General features: G+C 40.5%; 1 protein-coding gene across 2 annotated transcripts in view; it reads right to left on the bottom strand.

The window, feature by feature from the left end:
- LOC119659407 (serine protease inhibitor 88Ea-like) overlaps positions 1 to 13,439 on the bottom strand; it is a 49,373-nt gene that overhangs the window by 19,598 nt on the left and 16,336 nt on the right. Inside the window, exon 1 of one of the 2 annotated variants that reach the window (XM_038067479.1) lies at positions 4,726 to 4,940. The exons of the other annotated variant lie outside the window; for it this stretch is intronic. The gene's annotated coding sequence lies outside the window, so the exon portion shown is untranslated. Of the gene's footprint in view, positions 1 to 4,725; positions 4,941 to 13,439 lie in introns of those variants that run through there. 2 annotated transcript variants of the gene reach the window in all.

Here is a 13,439-nt window from a genome sequence, read left to right as displayed (position 1 = left end):
GCTGCGTAGAACACTATAGAGCTCAGCATTCTAGCTACAAGCGGCCTACGGGTGTATCGAACACCCCCAACGTCCGGCATCATTTTTGGCAAGGCAATGTTGACTTTAGACGCCTTAGTCCAAACATGTTGTAAGTGCTGCTTGAAATTCAGCCTCGCTTATATTGGAGGGATCTCCAAGGTATTTAATTGCTGGCTTTGAAGTGATGATATGCTTCTCCATTCTGATACGGGCAGTGGTTTCCTTACGCCGCTTCGTGATAAGCACCACCTCTGTTTTATCCTCCGCGAGTGCAAGATTTGCATCTTTCCACCACTTCTTTATAGCAGTGATTGCTTCAGATGAATACAATTTCACATCTGCCAGATCTTTTGCAACAACAATCACCCACTATTATTGCCTCGGTAGGAACTGGGATGTTAAGGACATCATTATACATGATGTTCCACAATAGCGGTCCCAGCACAGAACCATATAGAATACCCGCGGCGACAATGTATTCCCTGGGTCCATTGTCTGAGTCGTACCAGAGCTTTCTGTCAAACATATAGATCTGCAGGAAAATGGTTCGCCAGGAGCCTTACCAGGTTTAGGCATTAACACTAGCCTTTGTCGTTCTCATGTCTCAGGAGATATCCCATACAACAAGCATGCTTCAAACGACTCTACAAATATGTCTTGGCTCGATTCAACAGCCAGTTTAAGGGTTTTGTTAGGTATATCGTCGAGGCACGATCTATTGTTGTCCTTTAGCCTACTGCAGGATGGGGTGGAGGCAGGACCAACCTACCATCGTCTTTATGACTTACACACTGACATAACATGTTGCCTTTAATATTACAACAATTTCAAGGAGAATATTCGACATTCAGAGTCCTCAGAAAATCTTTCTGCGCATGAAGCCACCCAAACGCCTAACCTTCCATCCTTATGGAGAACTTTCGCCCCTTCGCACAGGCCATCAAATACGGAACTGCATCTAGACAAATTTCAGAAAATGCTGTGTTTTTTTTTCATGAACTTGCGTTTATGCAGCAACGCATTTAGGAGAGTCGATTTCATCTGGAAGTTTTTGAAAAATCGGTGCAACAGTCCTCACAGAGTGCTCCTTCGTAATAGTGACTGAAAATATGTTATAAACGTTAAGAACCGCCGTCTTACTGTCTCAACAGATATATTAAAACCGGCATAGTTCGAAACGGCCAACGCTCAGGCTGAAAGCACTTTGTTTATCGATATGCGTGTCTTCACATGAAGAGTACCTCAAAAGCTTGCCTCATTAGATCAGTAATCCTTGGGCCCAACCCTACCACAGCTAATAGTGCAATCAGGGATGCTTTCATCAACCGTCAATGATGCTCTAACAACCCCTCATACAAACATAAGACCAACCGTGGTCCTAAGGAGAGCATATAGTGAGAAGAATTCGCTCTGTCCGCTTCCCACGAACAACATTGAAGGCAAGCGATTGTGCCGATGCCGTATATATATATATAAGGGTAGCACCAACCCAGTGGTGATGGCCCTTATTTAAACACATATTCGGTGATTATTGAGTGCGTTTGATTTGCATTCTCGCTTCCCATTCTCCTCAAGCAAATATATAGGGTGGAATTTTTCATTGAAGGAATAATAATACAGGTAACCCAAAAGCGTTTGTTATGCTACGTGAGAAGGGGGTAGTAGCTGAGCGGTCCTGTATTCTTTGACAGGAAAGGGTAGCTGCTTACAAAGATTCCACAGAAGTATTATGATATGACAGATACTATCATAATGGTTATACCATTTCCACTTGAGGAAATCATGAAGGACTGAGAACAAAGGGCAAACTATTATATCTAATAGAACATATTTGCTAATATGTTTGGTTTTAAAGTTTTGTGTAAAACGAAACCTTATTAGAATCGATTTGATGTCTGTCTGTCTGTCTAAACTGCCGGTCTGTCTCCCACACCCGATTTATTTGGAAACAGCTGAGGCTATTGTTACAAAATTTTGTGAGAATATGTGGTCTGTGAATCCCTTTAGATACAGCAAGTGGCGCCATTTTGTGTTGAGTTTAAGGGGTAGGTTGAGGCCATGTGGGGGTGTAAATTTTCATAGAATATTCTCTATTGGGATACCAAATGAAAGGGCGCAATCAGTACTTTTCGAAATTGATAATATTTTTGATATTTCGTGAAACATAGCCGATTGACAGCTCAAAATGTATACCTCAAAAAGTATAACAGATTCCGTTCACAAAACCTATCCAACCGAGAAGTCTGAAACAAAATTACAATGGTATGGACGAACCAGAGAGAAAAAATCTGAGCCCTCAAAAACATCCCATTCCAATATTCGCTTAAAAAAGTTAATAATAGCATATTAACAAATTTTAGAATTTTATCCCCTTCCCCCCTTAATCTCTTCATCTTGGAAGTACAAAATTACAGTGGGGTACGGTAATTATGGTACGATTATAAGTAATAACATGCAGAATTTTGGAAAGTTTGACAAAAATACAGCTATTATTAACAAAGTTATAGAAGGTCAAAATTGTGTACTTTACGTGAATTTATCACATCCTAACGGCGGAGTTGAAGGTTGAAAATACATATGTATATCAAGGAATATTTTGAATTAAGATATATACGAATGGGAAAACGTCAATTGGAAATTTCTCACACAAGATGAACACAAAATCTTTATATCGGAAGCGTTCAGCATCCGGTATTCCGACTTGTTTTTAAGATACATCACTTGCAGCGCCAAAAAGCCCGATCGAATTTTTTTTACCGCTTATTAGTCAATTAACTGGACAGAATTGAAAAACCGGCAAACTATTAATAGATTCGATACAGAGATGATTCGAAGGTGGAATGCGGAGTTAATTTCACTGAAACAGTCAAGGTTTCTGATTCATATAAGCAAACAGCCAAGCTATATGTTGCCATGGCTTTATTTTCGGAATTTATGAACTAATATTCTATTGACCCCGATGTGTTCGATGAGAGTGGATTGCTCAAAAATATCTCTCTTTGGACTCAGAATGTGGATGGATGGATAGCGAGAAAAGAGTAAAAAAAAAATCCTTATCCTCGGCCTTTCCAATCTGCGACTTTAAGCTTAACCAAGCAAGAATGGCCATCATCGTCCTTAGTATAATTTATTGGTTTTATAGTTAAATCTCGGTCTTAGAAGGGTTATTTTCAGAATGGAATATGGATCAGGCAAAGATGAATATGACCGGATAAAACTCAGCAATGGCTGTCTTAAGTGTAGATAGTGTTTATGAATACTGAAAATACTGTATTTCGGGAACCAGACAGTTTTCACTGATAAAAAGAAAAACTGGTTCCCGAAATGCCTATTTTTTTTATTGAATTTTTTTTAATTGAATTTTAGTTGATTAATTACTCTCTATGCCGATTATGATATTCCTACAGGTAGAACAGAATGAACAAAGTGACTAAGGGGACCTTAGAAAGAAATTGAAAAATTAATTAGGGTCATTTTTACGTCAGCGATTTTATTGAACCTTCGATTAAATTTTCAGGACCATCTTTGTTTATTTATTTATTTACTTTTCAGACAAGATTTTATTGAAAATAAACAAATACTGTCCGAAAGATTCATAACAACTTGAAGGTTCCCGAGTCAAACCAAACCAGTGCATACAATTTATCGTTACTAAATATAGAAAATGAATCTTTCTATAAATTTAAAAGTCACCTCCTCGAAATGCACTTATCCTACGCATTACCTTGAATTTCAAAGGCCATTTAAAGACATGAGCAAATTACAAAAGAAATAAATTAACAGCATTTATGTAAGGTACAGAGAAATTTGAATAGCACCCAATGCATCTTGAGTAACATAAAGCACATGAGTATCTGTTCATGCACAGTCGGTATCTTTGTATCTATAGCATGTGCATACGTATATCTGCAGAAAAAGAGTTATTATTTTACAAAACAAACCAATTCAATGAAAAATTGAAACTTTCACTCATCGACTCAGTGCACACAGTGGAAGCAAGATTGTTTCGGCTTTCGGTTAGGCCAAATGAAATAAAATGTGGAGTAGTAATTTTTCTTCAAGAAAATGGTAAACATAAAAAGAGAGGATGTTACGCAAACGAATTTCACCTGTGGATTATTCATAGTTATGATACGAATTTCGTCGGCATTCGAAATGGCAGACTCCCAAACATAAACGTATGCAAAATCGGCTTATTATGATTTAGGTTGGTCTGGTCTGACGCTTTGGGTTTGGTGGAATCGCGGAAAAATTACATGAGGTCCGCTAGCTGACGCCCCCACGATAATTTTCAGCGATTTCATTATATAATTTAGAGTCCGGTAATTGAAAGTAAATATCAGATGAGGCGAGTACATGGTCAACAGAACTCATACTTGCGGCTAGCATCGCTTTAAATTACGATCATTTTAACATGACGTCATTTGTTGTTGAATACCAGAGGTTAACATGTTGCAAAATGTCCTCTGGGATTTTCCCGTACAACTAGTGGTAGTTGTTTTTATTCATTAGCCATTACACACGACTCAAGACAATTTGCTTTTATTACAGGTCTAGATTCTGTTCAATTAGCTCCCAAGAAAAACGCAAATTTACCGAGTATCTCAACACTTAGACGGCCGTACTAGACGTCGTACCGAAGCCAAACCAGATATTCATTGCGATTAATTAAAATTTAGCAACCAATCAATTATGCATACACACCTCGTCGGCAAGTTGTTCTTGAATACACTTGAATTCTCGGTTTCACCAACTCTCTCGGATTATCTAGCGAACTAATGCACTTCACTGTTGCTCACTAACTAACTTAGTTCTACCCTCGGCAGTTCGTGGGACGAATACTGAATTCGAATATTTTTCTATGTTGGAAACGTTATGAGTGTGGAGTTCAATTACGACTGGTTTTCCAAACCTGTCTCAAGTTTTCTAGTCACTTAAACGCATTGGGTTTGGGCAGCAGCGCAACTGGGGTCGAGCGCCAAAAGGCAGTGGGGGTAAACGTACAGTATTTGATTACTGTCTTCGTACATATCTGTATGGGGTACTGTTTATTTTTAAGGTACATAAGCCAATGTTCCCCGGAATAATATTCTCCAGGGCAAGGGGGTAATGGAAACAGAAGTCGTAAAATAAGTAAAGAATATAATTTCTAATTAGATCTATTGCTAACTTCTGTTGGGCGATTAGATACGGTAATATGCAACTTAGACACGTAATATTCAGAATGATTCTTGCAAGTGCTGGAACGGCGAATAACTTTAACCACTCAAGTTACTCTTTGCTTCTTCCTAAAAACAAGCCGGTAAACCGGGAGCTGGACGTTTCAGGTACGAAAGGTTCTGTGCATTTCTTATATAAAGACATTTGAGTGTGCACTTGCTCCCCTAGGGTTTTCAAATTTTTCGGTTGGGTAGTTTCTGAGAATGGGTCTGTTAAAGAGATGATCATTTTCGACCCCCTGCACTCCTCACCTTTCCAACAAATGTCAAAACTAAGACCGGTCTGGTAAAGTACTAACCGAGACCTTTCATTTGATACCCCACATGACTATATTTGATAAAAAAAAATTTATACCCCCTTTTTGCATGTATGGGGGGGGGGGACCTCCTCTTAAATCCTCCGAGAAAAATGCGTGTGACGGACAGACAGACAATAAACCGATTTTAATTGTTTTATACAAAACCTTAGAAACGTACTTGCGGAGCATTGCTCTGCGCGCAAAAAAGGGAAATCGACCAATCCTACCTAAACAACCTGTTGCTGCAAATATCCGCACCCAAGAGTAAAGGCAGAGTCGTGAAAGCGATGTCTTTTGACATCAACAAAGCGTACTAAAGAATGGACCTATTCCTTCTTACCGAAACTATGAGTGCGAAAAACGTGCCATCTGACATATATTTTTACACGCTGCACTTTCTGGAACAGGGAACTGAAGTTGCATGAGGGGTCGTACTCGGTAAACATTGGTCTACACGAAGCAAGTGTTTTAAGCCTTTAATCTGTCCACAATCTCGCTTCACTTCAAACTCTACTGACATCTACCAATACGCAGATGACTCTATCATCCTTATTATGGATACAGGAGATGATCAGGTGGATAGGCTACTACAAAACAGGTTGGCCTTTTTGTGAACAAATGTAACACCTTGAAACTTTCAGTGAACATAGATAAGTCCCCTTTAAAACAGGTAACGAAGATAAAATTTCTAGACAGGACAATTACAAAATCCCTACCCCTGAAAGATCACATCAATAATACAATCATAAAGGCGAAAGAGGCTTCTAGGGTAGTAACATTTGCCATAGGATTCTCATGGAACCTGAGAGACCTGTAAAACTTTTTAGGACCATTGTGAGATCAGTGCTTCATTATGCTGCGGAATCCACGCCCTTTATGCTCAATACATGGACAACAAAATAGCCACAATAGTGGCGTCTCAGTTCATGTGGCCCATGCTCTGGCGGCCGACAGCTCTGATCCGGAGGAATTGCTCTTCATATAGCTTGTCAAGAATGGTAATATAAACCAAGTTTTAGAGAACATGATGGGAGCCATTAAAGTTCTTACAACAGGTCGCAGAATGAAGAAACAGTTCTCCCAGGAAAAACAGAAACTTGTTGCCAGGGCAGTGTCACGGCCGACAAAAGTGACATTTAACCCCATTGCTATCGACCTTTGGATAAACAAATAAGTGCAGGAAATACAGAGGGATTTCAAGAGATAACAAGCACCTAAAAGAGCAGGAATATCGTTTAGAAGTTGAAATTCGAGAAGCTTAAGGATAATGGTGGAAGGACCAACGTCATGAACAAAAAGAACGAAGAAGCTAAGATATCTAAGCGGATTGTCATTCCATTCATTAGGATTCAAAGAATTCGAACTGGATCACATATTCGATGTGAAAAGATCAATCGTAATAAAGATAAAAATTAACCTTTAGAGAACATTATGAAGTGTAAAACAAACCTACAATAAAAACATACAGTGCAGGGATCTGGATGATCGCAGGTCGAGGAGAGAAGTCTTCATTTAAATTTAAAGTGCCAGAACTTGGAGGATCTATTGTGAATTTGAGAAAGGCTTATATAGTGGTATTCTACCGGGCAGCGAGTCCTAGGGGGTTTTACGTGAGTACCTGTCTCATGGACTTAATCCCACGGTCTTCTTAAGACACGGATTGATTTTGTGACCACAATCAGAGCCCCGCTGTGACAAGCAACAACGGTGCCCCTGTTGCTATCCCCAATTCGATTCGTTTTATTGCCTCCCCGACTTCAGTCGCATTAACAATTACGTCTCTATGTACCTGTTTCGGGGACTTAATCTCCCGGCGATTTAACACGCGAATTGATTTTGTGACCACAATCAGAACCCCGCTGCGAGAAGCTACAACGGTACCAGTCTATACCGAGTGCATGGCTCAGTATTCATACTGGTGGATGCAAAACTTACCTAAATCTCTACCGAACTAAGGAGTACGGTTCCCATGTTGAAACGCAACACCATGCCGAGGCTCGAAGGTCTCTGTTCGTTTGAACGTAACCGCAACAACCGAGCTGAACAACAGGAATTCTCCTGAAGTATGTGAATTCAGGGGTCATCCAAGTTCCCATTGTACCGTTATACCCCTGGTAAGGTTTCCTGACTATTGTCACTTCAGATGAGTCCCCGTGCAGACTCGGGTCTGATCGATCTAATTAGGCCTTTGGATTATTCGCCTACTGCATCACGGCCGGCAAGCCAATGCGATATAGCGTCCCCCGGTGCCACCACTATGAAGGTTCTCCTTGGTCACTTGTTTTGGGTTCAGCCGACAGGGTTGCCGCCCCGTCTTCCTCTCCGCCAACTCTGAGCACCACTCTACCGGACAGTAGAATCAACACAGGAACAGTTGGTGTATGGGAAAAAAGGCATATTGTGAGAAGGAAAGGAGGGCCGGGACGAGGAAAATATCCTTACTTCATAAAGACATTAACTGCAATGAGGAAATGAAGTGCTGGTGGTTTTGTGTGGGTAAAGATAAGCAATGTGGGCTGGGGCTACCACCAACAATTCTTACATTGTTTGAATTTGAGGACGTGCTTGAGAACTTTGTTTTCTACACAAGGGGATGGAATCCAAAGACGATCGCGGTAGGTCTTCAATACGTGGCTGTTCGAGTGGGGACGTAGTTAGACAAACGTAAGGAGACCAGTTTATTAGAAGCTTTTGCGAATTTGGGCATAATACTGATTAATGAAGTGAAGCACCGCAACACCGCAATTGAAAAAGGGGAGTCCGGCTCATTTGTGGGTTTGTTCTTTTTCAGTGCTGCACTGAGGCATCACATGTCCTGACACGTCGGCGAGAACTCTACCCACCACCAAGCAATTATTTTTGAACTATGGAGGGAACCACAGGCCGAGAAACCCGCATGCCCAACACGAAAGTGAAGAAGGATATCAATTGATCTGTGAAAGCTAGGTGAGACCAAACTGCAGGCAGATCAGCCAGAAAAGGCAAGCGTTTCCACGGAGAGAGTTCCAACTGTGGCGCAATATATTGCAAAGGTATGCGCATTCCTCAACAGAACAACTAAATAATGGTGTAATAGTGAATAGTGAGTAGGTAGCTCCGATCAAGGTGAAAAAGAGCAGGCCTCAGTTCTCAGAATCCCCAAGCTGGCTATCCATGGAAACAAATAAGATTGTTCTATTGAACTCTATTCAGAGGCCTAAATGTATGGACCTGCGGCTCCCGCCGGCAAATTAAACTTTTTTTAAGCGGACGTAAACTCGTGGGGGAGTGACTGTAGAATCATAAGAGAATGACTCTTAGGCCGTTCATCTCCGCAAATTGCACGCCCTACTCTCTTGTTGACAATCATCTAAAAATTATTTCCCCCAGGTTTAGAGGGGCACTAGTGGATCCAGGAAATATGGAGATGCGACGGCAATTTATACAGTAACCAGAGACAAGTCGCTGGAATTTTGAATAGAAGAAGGGACTACTAACTGCTGGATTGGGAGACATATCTAATAAGATCCTTAAGCTGACAGTGATCTGTAGATCGCAAATGTTTGATAAAATTTTTGAAAGCATATCGGAAAAGATATTTCTCGTATCATAGCTGGTACTAATACCTAAAGTCGATCCACATTCCTATAGATTCCCATGTCAGCTAGACACTACCGGGAAAAAAATTGGAGAGTTTGGAGCTTCCAGCTGATTCCGTAAAGTTAGGTCAACCGTTGATGCTATAAAATTGATTTCTGAACGATAATGCAATTCACGGAAAGGATATTACCAGTAAATATTGCGTGATGGTGATCTTGGACGTGAGAAATGCATATAACTTTGTAAATTGAACTCTAATACGTATAAAGTCCTTGGTCACGGTTGGTATCCCAGCTTTCTCGCTGCTATTGCTAAAATTTCATTGGTAAGGGATCTAAGGAATATGTTGTCCTTGCTAATATCCTAAAGCGCTCCGTAATAAACCATTATTTTTAGAAGGCTGAGTTACATGTACGGGCAATCATGCGAAGCAATCAGTACTGCTAAGAATTAGTTAGAGTTTGCCAAATTGACCCTTGCAGAGGAGAAAACGGAACATAAGACCTTAAAAGAAATTACTCTCGCATTCGAATAGGGAATCATATCATAATCTTCAAGTCGGCCATAAAATACTTATGAGTAATGGATAAACACAATTCTCAATTTTAAACAGCTCCTGGCAAATCACTCAGCACCACGGTATACCTGTAGGCTACTTATAGCCAGGGAGTTCGTTAGTTTGGGAAAGGGCACTGGAGGTATATCTTATGTAAATTTCATAATTCTAGAGCGGTCTACAGAAACACAGCCCTTGGAGTGTGTTTCGTCTTCAGGATTGCCAGCTGATTAACATAGTAATAGATGAGAAAACGGACTTATATAATATAAAGTCTATCTTTTCTCTATTGACAGCAAAGAACGGCGAAAGAGAGTAATCGGAACATCCCCCGGATTCCACTGTGTGAAATTTTTCATTAAAGGAGAAAATAAAGGAAATTCTAGGCGGATTGCTGATCGACTCTATCCAACGTAAACGGAGAGAAGCAGAGGAGACCAGGGAGGCGTGAATAAAAGAAGAAGAACCTAGCAACAGCAACGGAGTTAACTCTGCACCGTGATACCCATATACAGTGATACTATATTTATGGTGGTTCCCTGATTTAGGAGCAGGGCACATAATTTTAATGGATCTGGGATTGAAATTCGAGGATTTTCACCCACTTTGAAAAGATAGTAACAAGCATCTTTTGATGGAAGGAAAAAATTACTAGGCTATTGAGCTGAATACAAGATGGAAGATCCTTAAGACCAACAAGATGCATATAAGACTTCCAGAAGAAAGTTGAAGGAAGCTATCAAGAAAAGCTAAGTAGTTGCTACAAGCGATCATTATAAACTCCAGGGAAACATTCGCCATAAATAAGCCACGCAAATACTACTGCAATTCTCGCACTCAAGATGAGTACTTGACGATTATCCTTGTTTTCCAAAGGTAGCGACGATAATCCCGGAAATGCTAGAGTCGATCGAAGTTTGGAATGCAATGAAAAAAGCCGTTAGAAGAAGTGGAATAGAGTAGTAATAAGGGGAGCAATAATGAAGCGGCGTTGAGCTTCTAATGGTCTTGCTCAACTCGGGAAGAAATTGGGTTTACCGGGTTGAAGGCTCTCACTGCGGCTCGCGATACTTTTCGTCCTAAAAAAGGCGGAGCTACGGATAGTGAATCGATTTGAAACGGTTTTGATTTATAAGAAACGTTACCCACGAAAAGGCAGTACCTGAAGAGTCCCATGCGGCTGGACGAAACCGGAGTCTTTTGAACACTCCGATCCCCCACGAGTCATTATACATTATACAATGCACGCGTCCATTATTGATGCGTGAATTCGCACCGGTTCCTGAAATATAATAACAGAACACGAACTAAAACTGAAAGATAAAAAAAGAACTGCGGACTCGTGTCACTATCGAAAGGGAATATCCACGACGGATCGCATCCTCAATCGATGCATCCCCGGCCTCAGATGGATGGTGAGGCGCAGCTTTCGAATCCTCAAACCATTCTATTGGAGCAATTTTCAGGATCCGATACGGATCTCAGCATCCGTTAAAAGAACACGAGAATTTTTGTTTTTCTGAGGGATCGAAGTGCTCAAAGGACGCCTCCACATTCCCGAACCTGGCTAGCAGAGAGCCAAGAAAGTACGTGTCAATTTGGCCATCTTTTTAGGTTTTTGATATAGCTCTCACCTCTTGGTTATCTCCGGCCACTTAAGATGATCTTCTGTCCATAGTCGATTGCATTTTTGTGATCCTAAGCCGGTAATAAAGTACAGAACTCGGACCTAATTCTCAACTGCGTATAGTATGTTTATAGGTCATGCAATCTAACTTTCCATATGAAGCGTAATTCCTATACCCTCAATATTTAGATATTTGCATCCGTAATTGAGATAACAAATACAAATATTTGCTAGTTCAATATCTACAGCATCGACTGTTTCAAACCACACTGGTCTAATTGAAAATCTACAACTGAAAAATTTATATCTGTAGCTAATGTGAATTATTTCTCATATTGGAAAACGTTTTAATGAGAAACTTTACATGCCGCAGTTAAGGAGTTGGGTTTTTCTGAACTCACTAATCTTACGTACTTTTACTTTTTTTTGTATCCACTGGGGAGTACTTGGGGCATGCGTTCTCAGTTACTGGAAATTCTCGTATTTATTTCAGACATAAATTTCGTTATCTTAATAGTTATAATAGTGGGTTTGTTGTCATAAACAAATACTATACGTAAATATTACGACTGAATATCTTTTTTGTTAATACCGAGCTGCGGTTTGTGGGAGGAATTAATGGAAATAAAAAGTTGTTTCTTTGAGAACGCGGTTGGATTAATATTATCGTTGAATTTTATGGACATGAGAAATGACCGAAAGTAATGATTGAAAGATGCCAACAGAGTGAATGATACAATTGTTGGTAATGAACCATCTACTTGAGGATAACGATCAGATCAAAATCAACAAGAACCTCACCTGAAGTGGCTTCCGACGCGGAACCTCCCCGAAGGTTATCTTGTTTCACGGCTTTTGCTAAAAATATGTATCTACTTTCGGCCCAATTAATTACCTTGTAAAAGTTGCACCTTGATCGTGGTTATGTCTTTATCCTGAGCAAGTTTTTTGGGATGCATTTAATTCTATTTTTGGGATTGGGAATTGCGACTCTTTGACGAGAATTGAGCCTACACCCATATATCGGTGGCATTTGCACGAAATTCTAATTCAACCTCTTTCCTAAGAAGAAGGTTGGTTATCTTTCATAATCGCTCGCAAAGGTGAGAATAAATTGAGAAATATGGAGTTTGTTAGTTGGGATGCGTAAGGTAGGTGTACATCACGGAGCCGACATGCCTTTCAGCAAATATTTAAATGAGCTCGAGAGAGATTTTTTTCTGGGAATTATTCCAGTTTTTTCCTTGTCTACGTAACAAACTGCAATGCAATTAGGAACAACAGCATAAGACCAATCATTCTCAGAAAAAAACCGAATAGAACCTCCGTTTGCCGGTTTCTACTAATTGGAGTTTGCGAAGGGATTCTTATGGAAACTAAACGAATTAAGAAGTTATTCTTAAGAGGGATTTTTTCGAAAGCAAGACAATCAAAATGATGGAGAAGGGGACCAGAGCACGGAGCAATATTCAAAGATTCTTTGAATAAGGAGAGTTGGGGAAGATTGGGTACAGTGAAAGTCAGAAGAATATGGCATATGATTGCTGGCATCCAGGTAGTTTCTTTCGAAGCCGAGTTTATCGTTGAAAGTTATCCTGAGTTCCTGGATGGAGTTCCAGCATGTTAAGGATAGCCGTGAAGAGGATAGAAAAACAGAGTGGGAGAGGATCTGTAAGAGTAGCACAAGGAATAATTAGTACCAACTCATTTATAGAGCATCAGTGAACCAGGGTGTCCAGTTCCACTGTAGTATTCCCCAGCTCTTCCCTCCGTCCATTAACTTCTCTGGCTCCTCAGCTAACTCCCCCCAACTATCTTGTGATTTACTCTGCCGCTACTTTTCCTCAGTCTATGTTCCCCCTCCACCCTCCGCACCCCTCCCGCTAGTGGATGTAGCCTTCCCCGCATCGCTTACTATTCCCCTTCTTAACCCTCTCCTTGTTGAGTACCCCATTGACAAACTTGATGCCAATGTCAGCCCTGGCTACGATGGTCTTCTAAACCTCTTTTTACTCAAAACTGGTCAGTCAATCTCCCTTCCCCTATCTCTTATTTTCAACAAAAGTCTCGAAGAGAATCATTTTCCCGACTTGTGGAAAGAAGCTCTCATCATCCCCATTCACAAAAGTGGCGATCGT

Source organism: Hermetia illucens, chromosome 6, assembly GCF_905115235.1.
Source record: "Hermetia illucens chromosome 6, iHerIll2.2.curated.20191125, whole genome shotgun sequence".
NCBI classification, from domain to species: Eukaryota; Metazoa; Arthropoda; class Insecta; order Diptera; family Stratiomyidae; genus Hermetia; species Hermetia illucens.
This window is presented reverse-complemented; position numbering and strand designations above follow the sequence as displayed.